At 46.5% G+C, this 14,564-nt stretch overlaps 1 long non-coding RNA gene across 1 annotated transcript in view; it reads left to right on the top strand.

Moving 5' to 3' along the window:
• The window catches only part of LOC134911841 (uncharacterized), a 173,922-nt gene extending 159,572 nt beyond the window's left edge, over positions 1-14,350 (top strand). The window contains exon 3 of the long non-coding RNA XR_010176888.1: positions 13,291-14,350. This is a non-coding gene — a long non-coding RNA (uncharacterized LOC134911841). The remainder of the gene's footprint in view (positions 1-13,290) is intronic.
• The last annotated feature ends 214 nt before the right edge of the window (positions 14,351-14,564 follow it).

The raw sequence follows: 14,564 nt of genomic DNA, 5'->3' as shown, positions 1-14,564 counted from the left end.
AAGATTAGCAGAACTGCTACTAAATAATTCTTTGCAGTTTCTGAGTAGCCCCAGACCTACTCCTAGATTGCGATCACCTCAGTCCGTTTAGTTCCTGGTTTGACGTCACAAACACACCCTGCGTTTGGCCAGCCACTCCCCCGTTTCTCCAGCCACTCCTGGATTTTTACCTGGCATGCCTGCGTTTTTTAGCACACTCCCGGAAAACGCTCAGTTACCTCCCAGAAACGCCCCTTTCCTGTCAATCACCGATCAGCACAGTGACTGAAAAGCGTTGCTCAGACCTGTGTAAAATTGCTTTGTTTGATGTTAAAATACTTAGCGCAAGGGCGCTGCATTTTCCACCTAATCGCTGCTTTGCGAAAAACGGCAACGAGCGAACAACTCGGAATGACCACCATTGTTCATGATTCTACTGTTTAGCAATGTTTCCCAAATCCAGTCCACAAAGTACCCTACCAGTACTCATTTTTAGGGGTGTATTCAATTGTTTGAAAAGTCAGTTGGGTGTCTGTTTTTTTCCTATCTAATAGACTGGAAAAAAACAGACACCCAACCAACTTTTCAAACAACTGAATTCCGCCCAAGTATCACACAGAATCACAATAAAAATAAGTAGTACAGTACCACCTTTGAATCATTTAAAATGTGTTAATCGGTAATAAATACACCTGTCTCCTGGCAAGAAAATACAGGAAACATGCACAGCTAGGGTGGACAACCCATAGTCAGGTACTCCTGTATACTATAAATAGCAGGATTTGTCTAATGTCTTCTTGGATGTTGGTACTATGTTGGCTATTTAAAACTCTTTAGATAGTCTGCACAAAGTACGTGAGTCTTTGGATTACTGTCATTTATCTGCATGTTTCTTAATATTCCCTAAATGTCATTATATTTTACAATATGGTTGCAGGACCCCATGTGTGAGCTACAAGAATAACTCATGTCTGCTCTTGTTGGATTCAGGTAACACTTAAAATGTAGGGCAATACTGTAGGTAAAGTGAACAGTACAATATATACAGTAGTTGGAAAAGCTTGAGAGGTCTCATTTATGCAAAAAAGTTGGTTTTAATATAACATTATTTACTCTCTTCATCAATTTATTTCAATACAACCATACATAAAGAAGCTCTTGACTTCTAAAAAATACAATTCATAATATAGGCCACTCTTTTGTTTCCAAAGGTTCTGCTCTTGATTTCCCATTCATGCCCAATGTATCCACTAACTCATTGACCGGCTTTTTTAGTTTTTTTGCTCCCCTTTGACCTGTCCCCCGCTCCTCGTACAAACCATTCTCTCTTTTGGGCTCTCCTACTCTCACATGGCTGTATTCCTAATTATCTAACCACTCCTTCACTGTCCTACATCTTACTGTTTATGTCCACCAAAGGCCTTGGTCCCCTTCTATTCTCCCTCTACACCTTCCCCTTTTATGAAATCATCATCTCCTTCAGTCTTCATTACCACCTTTGTGCTGAGGATACACAAATCTACTTCACCTCTTCTGACTGCTCCCTTTCCAATCTCTCTCTCATGTCTGTATTCCTTCTCTTCCTAGATGATTCAACACTTTCTCAAATTCAATATGTCTAGGACTGAGTTTAATGTCCCCCCTACCCCCCTAGGGCCACATTTCTTTCCTATTTCTGTTGCTATGACTGTCCTCTCTCCTGCCCTAAAGTCCATTGCATGAGTGCAATCACTGACTCCTCCCTCTCCTTCACCACCCACATTCATGTTATCCCCCAATCCTGTTACTCTCACTTCCTCATCTTCAGGAACAAACCTTATCTCACCCTAGAGGCTTCCAAAACTGTTCTTCATGCTCTTGTAATCTCTCATCTGGACTAGTGCAATCCCCTACTCTCTGGCATTCATCTCTCTTGCCTATCCCTTCTTAAATGCATATTCAGTGCTGATGATCATCTCATTTTAATTTCTCATCACACTCAGTCGAATTCTCCCCCCTAATGTCTTTATTGTTTTCACTTCATATACAGAATCCAGTTTAAGCTCAACCCCTTCACTTTCAAAGTTTTCATTTGTTCCTCCCCATCCTACATATCTAGCCTTTTCTCTATACACACCCCCTGGAGAGTGGGAGGACCTCTCTTTGTTCTTTTGACTGTCAGATATCCTCTGCACTGACCACCTTCTTCCACTCCCCTTCTGGTTCTCCTGAATTATCCTTGTCCACAGGGTGTTCTTACTCACAGTCTGTGACTTGATCATTTCTGCCCACACCCCCAGGGCTGGTACAGTGGATTCAAAGGGACATACAGTATAGATGAGGCAATGACATGAATTCTGGCCATAAAGTCCAGTGAAGACATACAAATATGCATGTTTGTAGTAGAGATGTGCGGCTGGCATTTTTCGTGTTTTCTGTTTTGGTTTTGGTTCTCATTCCACTTTCGTGTTTTGGTTTTGGGAATTGATGGAGGTATTGTGTCCCTGGTACCAAATCCCATCTAGGTTCCACTTCACTAGGCAGGCGATACCGAGAATGTACAGAGACGTCAGAAAAAGTGTCGCCAGTGTCCTAAAAAATGCGATTGTACCCAATGTCCACTTAACCACAGACATGTGGACAAGTGGAACAGGGCAGACTAAGGACTATATGACTGTGACAGCCCACTGGGTAGATATATGGCCTCCCGCAGCAACAACAGCACCGGCACCAGTAGCAGCATCTCGCAAATCCAAACTCGTTTCTAGGCAGGCTATGCTGTGTATCACTGCTTTCCGTAAGAGGCACACCGCTGACAACCTCTTATGGAAACTGAGGGACATCATTGCGCATTGGCTTACCCCACTAAAACTCTCCTGGGGATTTGTGATATCGGACAACGCCACCAATATTGGGGGTCATTCCGAGTTGTTCGCTCGTTGCCGATTTTCGCTATGCTGCGATTTGTTGCTAATTGTGCATGCACAAGGCACGCAGGGCGCATGCCAGTGCCAGCAACACCCATATCCTCATCCTGGTGAACTTCAACAGCGACATCTTCAATTTGAATATCGGGAACTGGACTGTGGGTGCTCCTTCCAGCACTTGCACGGGGTGTGCAAATGGTGGAAGGAGGTACCTCTTCCCGTCCAGTGTTGGGAAGGTCAGGCATCGCAACCGCCAACACACTTGGACTCTCCTTGGGGATTTGTGATACCATCTCAGAACGCACAGTTCTTTTCTGTGCTTTTTCCAGCTTAACTCTTTTTATTTTTCTAGCAGGAGGATGAGGACTTCCATTGTCACGTGAAGCTGAACCACTAGTCATGAACATAGGCCAGGGCCTTAGCCCTTCCTTGCCACTCCGTGTCGTAAATGGCATATTAGCAAGTTTACGTTTCTCCTCAGACCATTTCAATTTCTTTTTTTTTCTTCTTTTTTTTACTGTACTTTGGCTTTTTGGATTTTACTTGCCCTCTACTATCACATTGGGCATTGGCCTTGGCAGACAACGTTGATGGCATTTCATCGTCTATGTCATGGCTAGTGGCAGCAGCTTCAGCACTAGGAGGAAGTGGTTCTTGATCTTTTTCTGGAGTTATATAACACAATATGCTGCACAGGATCAATGGACATATGGCAGCAGAGGATACCACTATGACTGGTCACTGGAATGACTGATGGCTGATACACAGGACACTACCACTGGTCTGATGCAGGACAACACAGCAACACTGTAAGGGACTTGTTATTATTATACAGCAGCACTGGACATATGGCAGCAGAGGATACCACAGTGATTGCCTGGTCACTGGAATGACTGATGGCTGATGCACAGGACACTACCACTGCTCTGATGCAGCACAACACAGCAACACTGTAAGGGACTTGTTGTTATTATTATACAGCAGCACTGGACATATTACAGCAGAGTATACCACTATGTCTGGTTACTGGAATGACTGATGGCTGATGCACAGGACACTACCACTGGTCTGATGCAGGACAACACAGCAACACTGTAAGGGACTTGTTGTTATTATTATACAGCGGCACTGGACATATGGCAGCAGAGTATAACACTGTGACTGGTCACTGGAATGACTGATGGCTGATGCACAGGACACTACCACTGGTCTGATGCAGGACAACAAAGCAACACTGTAAGGGACTTGTTATTATTATACAGCGGCACTGGACATATGGCAGCAGAATATACCACTGTGATTGCCTGGTAACTGGAATGACTGATGGCTGATGCACAGGACACTACCACTGGACTGATGCAGCACAACACAACACAACTGAACTGATGCAGCACAACACAGCACCCTATACAGCAGCACTGGACATATGGCAGCAGAGGACACCACCACTGTGACTGGACTGATGCAGCACAAGACACCACCACTGAACTGATGCAGCACAACACAGCACCCTTTACAGCAGCACTGGACATATGTCAGCAAGAGGACACATCCACTGTGGCTGGACAGATGCAGCACAAGACACGGACACTGAGAGAACGGAGACACGTCCTCTCTGTACACTCTCCAATGCCGGAGTGAAAATGGCGAGGTTGCGCGGCTCCTTATATGGAATCCAAATCCCGAGAGAATCCGACAGCGGGATGATGACATTTTGCCTCATTCTGGTTTTCCCGCCTGACTCGGATCCGGGCTCGGAGCGTGAAGTCCGGTAGGGTTCAGTTCTCTGAGAACCGAACCCGCTCATCTCTAGTTTGTAGATAAATGACTTGCAGGTACTAAAAAACTGGAGTTGGTGATGAGGACCTCCGCAGGCCAAGCCTGCTTTTTCCAATGCATTTAAGGAACACCCAATAAAGCAAATAAAATAAAACTGCCACTGTTGTGATGTAAAGATAACAGTGTACTGAACACTTAATAAAAAAATAAAATAAAGTATGTTTCCTACTTTATTTGGAGCAGGGAAAGTGACCCCTATGTTTATTATCGTAAACCAGTGGAGGGTACATTTTTTCTTTCATTAGTGAACATTTTAATGATAAAACATAAAGTTAGCTAAATGATATCAAAATCACCTACTTTCTGCTGGAATTACAAAAACATTCTCCTGTGCGCACAATGGTTCAACATCTTGGAGGGTTAAGGTGTGGGAAAGGGTAGAGGTTAAGGATAAGGGTTAAAATACTGTGGCAGGAGAGGTACTTTGCCACCTGTAAGCTACACACAGGGTCCTGGGGGTAGGTGGGAAGTGTGCATGGACCAGGTTCCCATCCATTTGGCCCAGACCAGGTCTTATAGGCTTCTTAGCCCAAGAAGCTACTTCATCAGCCAGCACCTGGGTGCTGGGTTTAAAGCAGAGTCTCTCCCATGAGTCAGGGCTCCTGAAGGCAGTTAGCGTCCAGGTGATAGGCTTGCTATGGACAGTGGGATCCAGAGGGCTGGGCCAGTAGTGTCAGGATGCCGAGACTTGAAGGATTCCTTATTAAGTAAGAGGGAGTGAGGCAGGGCCTAACCTCCCTGGTAGTTTATTCTAAAGACAGTGATCTTTGTTTTATGTATATCTTTGTTTTTGAGCTACCTGAATAAAAGGTATTTGTTGTTTTTGCACAAGCCTGGAGTCGGTCGTTGGTGGAAATTGTTGTAGCAGAGCACATTCTAGCAAGACTACTGTTACTATACTTACCGGATTGCTAGAGGAGCAGACATCTCAGCCGCAGGTGCTGGTTGAATGGGTGCTTTAAACCCAGCAGATGACGCTGGAGACACCGCTGATTTTGAGCCAGGTAAGTTACTAATGGGCCACTTGGGATGTCATGTTGACATTCTGTCATGGTGACAGGTTTGCATTTCGACATGAGAACTGTTGATCTAACATACCATGCCGCCACCATGGAATACTGTAGATGCACTGAATCTATATTTATCACGTTAATTATACAGGAAAATCTATACATTCACCTCTTCTGTTACAAGAAGTCATATAGCTGGAATTGTTATACATCAGCGACTATTACATGGCAATGTACTGTACCTTTAAATGTCACACAAAGAAGATTGTTAGCTTCCAGCACCATTAATACAGTAGGCAGTTGTTCTTGCTACGACTGAATTTTTAGATTCTTGCTGAGCTGGAAACCCGGCAGCATTTTTCAAAAATGTCCAAAAGACAATTCAAAGTCACTTATTATGGGTCATTTTCTTATGAAGAGAGGTGACTCCATTTCCCATCAGAAAATCACCCTAATGCTTGGTGAATGGTACGGAATTGCTCCAACTTTTCCCATTTCATCATATACTTAGAAAACAGTCTTTACAGTATGTCAGCTGCCCCAGTGTGACAGGCGGGCACCGTGTATCGTACTCAATTTTCTTTGCAGCCTAAGAAGGACATTTATAAAAAATGGAGAAATGGAAATGTCATGCTTAAAGACGCCTATGTTACAGTAAAATTACATTGCGATAATGTCCGGCAGCCTCTAGAATAAGCTGTGATCAGGTTCAGTGGATACAATACGTTAATTGGGGAAGTGTCCTATGCAGTGGTAGATTTTATCTATGGGCTGCAGGACTGCTGCCCCCCCAGTAAAATCCACCACTTCACTGAGCTCAGCTAAGCCAGTTTCAGCCTGTGACAGGACTGGCTACACTGTGACGGTCAGTGACTTCCTACTGGAAGTACTACCTGCCAGTCACCCGCAGTACAGGCAGTCCCATTGGGAGGTGTTTCCTCCCTCTGGGACTGCCAGTCCGGGCTGCGATTAGCAAAGAGCTGGATTCCTGTAGGAAGCCACTCCCTGCCTGATCGGCAGCCTTAGCTGGCTTCTATAGGCTGCAGCTGACAGAGTCTGTAGAATCCGGGGGTTTGCGCATGCACAATCAAGCTGCCACTTGTGCGCATATGCCAGTCCCAAATGCCAGAACCCGGATGTCTCCTTGCCCCATCCTCCTCTCTGGGCATGGGTAGTGGCAGCCCCCCTACCCAAAAAAGGTAGGAGCCGCCGTTGGTCCTATGACAGTATAAAGTGCAGAATATTTAAATTATGAACATGTTCTGTGGCTAAGTAGATAGGTGCAAACAGTGCTGTAGCATGGCATGACTTGGTCCTTGCCCCCCCCTTCCCTCCCCACACACAACATTCGCTATGACACCCCCACACACACCCCCTGAGGTTAGTATCACAAAAATTTAGTTTCAACACCAACTCACAACACTCTGCAATTTAGATTACGTTACATACAGACAATAATTTTACGAAATCTTTTTAGGAATTTTTGTATCTGGAACGCCTAACGTCAATGAAGCTCTCTCTCTCTGCTGTGAATAAAGCATGCACGTCTACAAAGCAGAATAATACATTTCAGCATTTCACAACTTAACAAACTAATAGAGGAAATGAGAAATGATCATGTATGAACTGTAGTCCTAATGGGGCCCCCATATACTAGTTTATGTTAGAGATGAGCGGGTTCGGTTTCCCTGAATCCGAACCCGCCAGAACTTCATGTTTTTTTTCACGGGTCCGAGCGACTCGGATCTTCCCGCCTTGCTCGGTTAACCCGAGCGCGCCCGAACGTCATCATGACGCTGTCGGATTCTCGCGAGGCTCGGATTCTATCGCGAGACTCGGATTCTATATAAGGAGCCGCGCGTCGCCGCCATTTTCACACGTGCATTGAGATTGATAGGGAGAGGACGTGGCTGGCGTCCTCTCCGTTTAGAATTAGAATAGATTAGAGAGACACTTGATTTACTAATTTTGGGGAGCATTAGGAGTACTCAGTAGTGTACAGTGCAGAGTTTTGCTGATAGTGACCAGTGACCACCACTTTTATTTATAATCCGTTCTCTGCCTGAAAAAAGCGATACACAGCACACAGTGACTCAGTCACATACCATATCTGTGTGCACTGCTCAGGCTCAGGCCAGTGTGCTGCATCATCTATATATATTATATATCTGTCTGACTGCTCAGCTCACACAGCTTATAATTGTGGGGGAGACTGGGGAGCACTACTGCAGTGCCAGTTATAGGTTATAGCAGGAGCCAGGAGTACATAATATTATATTAAAATTAAACAGTGCACACTTTTGCTGCAGGAGTGCCACTGCCAGTGTGACTAGTGACCAGTGACCTGACCACCAGTATATAATATTAGTAGTATACTATCTCTTTATCAACCAGTCTATATTAGCAGCAGACACAGTACAGTGCGGTAGTTCACGGCTGTGGCTACCTCTGTGTCGGCACTCGGCAGCCCGTCCATAATTGTATATACCAGTGACCTAACCGTGGTTTTTTTTTCTTTCTTTATACATACATACTAGTTACGAGTATACTATCTCTTTATCAACCAGTCTATATATTAGCAGCAGACACAGTACAGTGCGGTAGTTCACGGCTGTGGCTACCTCTGTGTCGGCACTCGGCAGCCCGTCCATAATTGTATATACCACCTAACCGTGGTTTTTTTTTCTTTCTTTATACATACATACTAGTTACGAGTATACTATCTCTTTATCAACCAGTCTATATATTAGCAGCAGACACAGTACAGTGCGGTAGTTCACGGCTGTGGCTACCTCTGTGTCGGCACTCGGCAGCCCGTCCATAATTGTATATACCACCTAACCGTGGTTTTTTTTTCTTTCTTTATACATACATACTAGTTACGAGTATACTATCTCTTTATCAACCAGTCTATATATTAGCAGCAGACACAGTACAGTGCGGTAGTTCACGGCTGTGGCTACCTCTGTGTCGGCACTCGGCAGCCCGTCCATAATTGTATATACCACCTAACCGTGGTTTTTTTTTCTTTCTTTATACATACATACTAGTTACGAGTATACTATCTCTTTATCAACCAGTCTATATATTAGCAGCAGACACAGTACAGTGCGGTAGTTCACGGCTGTGGCTACCTCTGTGTCGGCACTCGGCAGCCCGTCCATAATTGTATATACCACCTAACCGTGGTTTTTTTTTCTTTCTTTATACATACATACTAGTTACGAGTATACTATCTCTTTATCAACCAGTCTATATATTAGCAGCAGACACAGTACAGTGCGGTAGTTCACGGCTGTGGCTACCTCTGTGTCGGCACTCGGCAGCCCGTCCATAATTGTATATACCACCTAACCGTGGTTTTTTTTTCTTTCTTTATACATACATACTAGTTACGAGTATACTATCTCTTTATCAACCAGTCTATATATTAGCAGCAGACACAGTACAGTGCGGTAGTTCACGGCTGTGGCTACCTCTGTGTCGGCACTCGGCAGCCCGTCCATAATTGTATATACCACCTAACCGTGGTTTTTTTTTCTTTCTTTATACATACATACTAGTTACGAGTATACTATCTCTTTATCAACCAGTCTATATATTAGCAGCAGACACAGTACAGTGCGGTAGTTCACGGCTGTGGCTACCTCTGTGTCGGCACTCGGCAGCCCGTCCATAATTGTATACTAGTATCCAATCCATCCATCTCCATTGTTTACCTGAGGTGCCTTTTAGTTGTGCCTATTAAAATATGGAGAACAAAAATGTTGAGGTTCCAAAATTAGGGAAAGATCAAGATCCACTTCCACCTCGTGCTGAAGCTGCTGCCACTAGTCATGGCCGAGACGATGAAATGCCAGCAACGTCGTCTGCCAAGGCCGATGCCCAATGTCATAGTACAGAGCATGTCAAATCCAAAACACCAAATATCAGTAAAAAGCCTCTTTTTTTCTTTGCGTCATGTGCTGTTTGGGGAGGGTTTTTTGGAAGGGACATCCTGCGTGACACTGCAGTGCCACTCCTAGATGGGCCCGGTGTTTGTGTCGGCCACTAGGGTCGCTTATCTTACTCACACAGCGACCTCGGTGCAAATTTTAGGACTAAAAATAATATTGTGAGGTGTGAGGTATTCAGAATAGACTGAAAATGAGTGTAAATTATGGTTTTTGAGGTTAATAATACTTTGGGATCAAAATGACCCCCAAATTCTATGATTTAAGCTGTTTTTTAGTGTTTTTGGAAAAAAACACCCGAATCCAAAACACACCCGAATCCGACAAAAAAAATTCGGTGAGGTTTTGCCAAAACGCGTTCGAACCCAAAACACGGCCGCGGAACCGAACCCAAAACCAAAACACAAAACCCGAAAAATTTCAGGCGCTCATCTCTAGTTTATGTCCAATAAATAGTTCATGTTGTAATCTCTTTAGCTCCTTATCCAGTTTTTCCAACTCAGGGGTTTATTTACTAAGGTGGGAGGTTTTTTTTTTTTAGCACTGGTGATGTTGCCCATAGCAACCAATCAGATTCTATCTATTATCTTCTAGAAGCAGCTAGATAAATGTTAAGTAGAATCTGATTGGTTGCTGTGAGCAACATCACCAGTTCTAAAAATACTCCCACCTTAGTAAATTTACCCCTCAGAGTCTTATGCTAAATATGTACATTTTGTAGGAGTAGGCTGGTTGTAGTCCAATGGGGGAAAGTTTCCCTTTCTTTATATAAAAAGATGACCAGGGATTAAAGTGAGCCGGAATGGGGCGGAACTGCGTTCCGTCAGTTCCACTTGGAGACGGAACGCAGTTCCGCCTCCTCCGACTCACATTACCCGATGTGTGCCCGGCGCCGCAGGGAGATGACGGGCACCCGCTGAGATTATGTTACCAGCGGGTGGCTGTCTCCCTCTCTACAGCGGAAGCTGGGGGCAGGAGCTGAGTACTGAGCTCCGGCTTCCGGCGCTGTCACTGTGCACTATGGGATAGACGTCATGACGTCTCTCCCATAGTACCGAGGAGCGGACGCGAGGAGGACTGCAGCGGTCTGGAAGCGGGAGCGGGGCTCGGTGAGTATTGTGATTTTTGTTTGTTTTCTTCCTTAGTGTAGCGGCGCATCTACTGAGGACAAACTACTGGGGGGGGGGCATTACTACTGGGGGGGCATCTACTGGGGTCAAACTACTGGGGGCATTACTACTGGGGGAGTATCTACTGGGGGCAAACTACTGGGGGACATTACTACTGGGGGCCAACTACTGGGGGCAAACTACAAGGGGGCAGGCTACAAGGGGACAAACTACAAGGGGGCAAACTACAAAGGGGCTATCTACTGGGGGCAAACTACAGGAGGGCATTACTTCTGGGGGCATAACTACAGGATCATTACTACAGGGGGGCTAAACTACTGGAGTCATTACTACTGGGGGATAAACTACAAGGGGGCATTACTACAGGGGGGCTAAACTACTGGAGGCATTACTACTGGGGGATAAACTACAAGGGGGCATAACTACAGGGGCTAAACTACTGGAGGCATAACTACAGGGGCTAAACTACAAGGGGGCAAACTACAGGGGGGCATTACTACTGGCGGCTAAACTACAAAGGGGCAAACTACTGGGGCTAAACTACTGGGGGCATTACCACTGGGAGGCTAAACTACATGGGGAAGACTACATGAGGGCTAAACTACTGGGGGCAATACCACTGGGAAGGGGGGGGGGGATAAACTACTGGGGTCATAACTGCAGGGGCATTACTACTGGGGGCTAAACTACAGGGGGCTAAACGACTGGGGGCATTACTACAGGCAACATTACTACGGGGGGGCAATACTACACAGGGGCATTACCATTAAGGGCATTACTACTGGGGGCCCTACTAATGAGTGCATCGTAAGGGGCATCACTCCTGGGGACAGAAGGGGCACTACTATTGCGGGCATTGCAAAGGGGCACCACTACTATGGGCTCTATATAAGGGGCACTACCACTGTGGGCACTACCAGTACAGTGGACATTGCATAAGAAGCACTACTACTGTGGGTATTGTATAAGGGGCGCTACCTCGGTGGGCATTATGTGTATTATGGGGTGCTACTACTGTGGGCATTATTACTATTGTGTGAACACGCCCCTTTATTTTTGAGACCACGCCCCTTTTATATGGCACGCACAATACCTTTAATACATGGGCACCGTGGGGTGGGTGGGGGTCGGGGGGGTTAGTTCTACCACCTCTCTAGGACCACTTTAAGCACTGAAGATGACACTGTTCAACTCACAGTCAGTTGTAGCTTTGTAAATTTCTCCAGGTAACTTTCCCCACAAAAGTATCTACTTCTAACTGTTATAGGAATCTATAACTCAGTCAGATATGGGGGAGAGACTGGAGAAATCCTGCTGCACTGGCACATAATACACAAGCATACCTCCCAACTTTCACTAGGGAGGAAGAGGGAGCCCTGAGCGGTTAAGCCGCATGTGACCTGAAAAATGGACGTGGCTTAGTGTGGGATGGGCGTGGTCTTGGCCGAGTGGGCGTGTCCGAGCATCACGGACCCGTTTTCGGCATTTTGGGGGCGTGCCCAGTGCTCCCTGAGCAGCTCGGCAGCTCCCTGCTCCTCTCCCAGCATTGATTAGATGCCGTGCGCTTGCGCACGGCAGCTTTTCAGTGATCACTGGTTGCTTTACAGAGCAGAGCAGCGGGTGAGCAATGCCTCCCCCAACTGCTCCCCCGCCCGCGGGACACTGCGATCCGCGGGAGGGGTAGCAGGACAGTGTCCGAATAGCGGGACTGTCCCACTGAAATCGGGACAGTTGGGAGGTATGCACAAGTGACAGGTGGTGCAGAAGTCAGTCTCTCTATGGGGGTAATTCCAAGTTGATCGCTCGCTAGCTACTTTTTGCAATGCTGCGATCAGATAGTCGCCGCCTATAGGGGAGTGTATTTTCAAGTGTGAGAATGCCTGTGCAGCCGAGCAGTACAAAACCAGTTTGTGCAGTTTCTGAGTAGGTCTGAACTTACACAGCTCTTGCGATCACTTCAGCCTGTTTGGTCCCAGAATTGACGTCAGACACCCGCCCTGCAAACGCTTGGACATGCCTGCGTTTTCCCAAACACTCCCAGAAAACGGTCAGTTGACACCAATACATGCCCTCTTCCTGTCAATCTCCTTGCGATCGGCTGTGTGAATGGATTTTTCGTTAAATCCATCGCTCAGCAACGATCCGCTTTGTACCGGTGTGATGCGCCTGCGCACTGCGGTGCATACGCATGCGCAGTAGTGACCTGATCGCTGCACTGCGAAAAACAGCAGCGTGCGAACAGGTCGGAATGACCCCCTATGTGTTATTTGTCACTCTGACTTATATTTATCAGAATCACTATTACTGTCCTGAAGGCGTGTAATCTGCCGTGCAATGTTCACAATGTCTCTCAGATCATGGCAATGTTTCTCCCCCTCCTCCTCCTCCTCCTCACTAACAGTGTAGGGCTTTGCATTGTGAGGAAAATGCTTTCTGTACATCCTGTAATCACCTCCTCTTCTTCTCTTACCAGCTCTTACATTGGTGAACTCTGGTCTACAGGAACAGAAGGTGGCTTTCCATAATCTGAGCAGCGCTCCTGTCACACACCGGCCACCACAGTGCCCCATCCAGGGGTGTTTTAAGAGAGGAGGCAGCCATTTTGGGACAGATTTTTGACACTACTGCTGCGGCTTCATTGCCCATCACGGGACTCCGGAAAGATGAGTTTTAACACAGCATGGGTGCAGTGTGTGTGGTGTGGGCCCCCCTGGCACCGCACACATTGCACCCATGGTAGAAACGCCAATGGCCCCATCCGATGCGCAAGATGACTGCAATTAACTGCTCCAACTGCCACTCTGCCTGACGCCTCTTTTGCAGCACAAGCTCTCTGTTCCCTGCCAGAGCCGCATGTCACTCTCAGTAGCCGGCATGTGGGTGAGAGTTTCTTCTCACAACGTGCCAGCTCTGTAGCTACTGTCACACCATGACCCCACAACACGATGTCATGATGCCATGGAAGAGGCAGCCGTGATAACTGATCACCTGGGGTGTCCAGAGCGTGGTATGCAGCTCTCCAGGCGGCAGGGTGTTGTACCAGACTGCCTGCAATCCAAATACAGGTTCCATTAGACAGCACTGTTTCCATCCCCTATGGGCGGGTGAGTCAGCCTCACACCCTTAATTATGGCCCCGGGTGTAAAATCCTTTGTATTTGGTGAGCAATAGATTGATATGATGGCACTGGCAGATCAGCGGTGAGTAGATGCTGTGTATATATGCACAGAATTTATTCAAGGGAAGGAGGGACCTGATTGTATGCATGCCCCCACACTAATGAAAACATGGACATTGCACATAGACACAGCATTCCCATGAGGCTATGCCCCCTAGCCACGAGGCCACACCCGGTAATTTGGGCGAATGTCCCTCTTCTGGCTGGCAAGAAGGAGGGAGCTATATGACAGCCGCAGTGTCTCATGTCTGCACCGTATGTAACAGAATAGAAAATAATCATGTCCTGTGGTCATTTTTCTGTAAAGTGGGTGCAGTGTTCAGTGGCTATAGTGTATATAATGTAATAAAATGATGACCATGTATTGTAGTTGTGTTGAATACAGTAGGTCTAGTGTCCTTGTGTATTAGTGAGGATCTGAATGTTGTGTCTGAGCATGCAGCCCCGAATCACCACCGCGTACCAGCCAGCCTGCGTATGCTGTAGCTTGCTCAGGCTGGCCGTCAGATCCGGACACCAGTCCAGGAATTCTACCTCTGATGACACAGACCCTGGATCCATCACGCTTT

The sequence above is a fragment of the Pseudophryne corroboree genome, chromosome 4 (assembly GCF_028390025.1).
Source record: "Pseudophryne corroboree isolate aPseCor3 chromosome 4, aPseCor3.hap2, whole genome shotgun sequence".
NCBI classification, from domain to species: domain Eukaryota; kingdom Metazoa; phylum Chordata; class Amphibia; order Anura; family Myobatrachidae; genus Pseudophryne; species Pseudophryne corroboree.
Note: the sequence above shows the minus strand (reverse complement) of the source record. Positions and strands in the feature narration are given on the sequence as shown.